The sequence below is a fragment of the Elephantulus edwardii genome, unplaced genomic scaffold (assembly GCF_000299155.1).
Source record: "Elephantulus edwardii isolate Elephantulus edwardi_28Jun2011 unplaced genomic scaffold, EleEdw1.0 scaffold00001, whole genome shotgun sequence".
NCBI lineage: Eukaryota > Metazoa > Chordata > Mammalia > Macroscelidea > Macroscelididae > Elephantulus > Elephantulus edwardii.
Genome location: NW_006399751.1, coordinates 48474099 through 48475910, shown reverse-complemented (window position 1 = coordinate 48475910; position 1812 = coordinate 48474099). Strand labels below are relative to the sequence as shown.

Genomic DNA, 1812 nt, shown 5'->3' with positions numbered 1-1812 from the left:
GCATAGCAAGTGACCGAAAAAACCATGCCCTGAATCAGGTGTACCTTAGTCTTTAGAATGACATCATTGCTCCTCAATAATTTGGAGAGGTCCCTGACTACAGACTATAATAAATGCAGTATAATAAGTAATCTGATCTCCTAACTACTGGTGCCAAATATATTAATTAGGGATCAAAGTGAGATGAAGTCATTGACAATTCAGTCTTTTCTCCATCTATTATGTTGCCTATCAGTCCAGTGGAGAGGATTTTTATTTTCTTGATATTATGATGCAATCCATATTGAAGATTGCCGTTCTTAAACTTCTACAGCAAGTGCTTCAAATAATCCTCATTTTAAGCAAGCAAATGTGGTGTCATCTACATATGAAGGTTATTAAGAGTCTTTCTCCAATCCTGTTGCCACATTCTAGGTTTTCAAATAATTTGCTCAGCATATGAATAAAATAGATATGGACAAAGAATACAGCCCTGATGCACATCTTTCCTAATTTTAAACTATGTAGTATTACTGTGTTGTGTTAGCACAATAGCCTCTTGGACTCACTGGAGGATCAACTATAAGATGATTCCTACTTGACCCTACACAATGGGAACTAAAATGGCCTGTTCCTAGCTTTCAGAATGATGTCTGTGAACCTTAGGCTGACATACCTGTCCTGTGAAGCTGATCAACAGCACCTTCAGTAACAAGTCCCCATCAAATCCATGCCAACTCATGACAGCCAACTGCAGGCATTCAGGGCAGAACTGTGCTTCATCGGGTTTCAGTGGCTGATTTATCAGGAGTAGATTGCAAGGCTGCTTAATGTTTAGCACCTGGGGAGGACTCAGCCTGCAATTTGTTGGAAGCCAAATGCTTCATTGTTTAGTCCACCCAGGGACAAACAAAAAACAACACTGTTGTGTGAGATCCTTTATTAACTGAGCAGTGGAAGAGTCCCACCAGGGAGGCACAATACCCCTTTGTTGTCTGTCAGGAAGTGTTGTTTTTTTATTTTGTTTTGTTTTCTTTTATACTCTTGCTGGTCCCAGGTGCTGGGCTACTTGCTACAGCAGCCTACTGTTGAAACATTTCAAGGGCACAGAGATATGTGGACAGCATTTTGCTGTTGAAACATTTCAAGGGTACATGGAGTGCAAAACATCTATAGACAATAGCAGTGACTGCTTTGGGGCAGCAGCTCAAGACAAAACTTTGAGGCTTGCGGAAAAAAATCTTCCACACACAGGGTTTGGATGGAGTGAGAGCTACATGAAATGAAGACTATTTGGCTTCTCAAAAACCAATACGTTAATTGCTGAACCAGAACCAGAACCAATGTTTGAACCAGAACCAATGAATGGCTGATGCCTCCAGCATGTTTTCTGGGTCTCTAAAACAGGAGATCAACCATCTTTCTCCGAGTTGCTGGTAGATTCAAACTACTAGAGAGGCCCGGCCTTTGGGTTTAGCAGAGAAACTCTCCAGGGACTAACCCACACCAGAGCGCCCTGGATCTATATCTCTCATTATCGGATATCAACAAAGTGGTGTTTGTATTAATCTCTTGTCAATGTTAAGAGTCTACCTAAATGCCCATCAACAAACGAATGGGTAGAGAAGCTGTGGTATATTCGTACAATGGAATACTACGCTGCATTGAAAAACAAGGAACTCATGCAATAGTATTCAAAATGGGTGACCCTGGAGGACATTATGCTGAGTGAGGGAGGTATCTCAGTCACAAAGGGACAAATGCTATATGGTGCCACTGTTGTAGAATGAGGCTGGCATTGGGGTGGGGGTAAGACTGAGAAAAACTGGATGA

General features: G+C 41.6%; 1 protein-coding gene across 1 annotated transcript in view; it reads left to right on the top strand.

The window, feature by feature from the left end:
- The window catches only part of MYO3B (myosin IIIB), a 642969-nt gene that overhangs the window by 297971 nt on the left and 343186 nt on the right, over positions 1-1812 (top strand). The window lies entirely within an intron of this gene.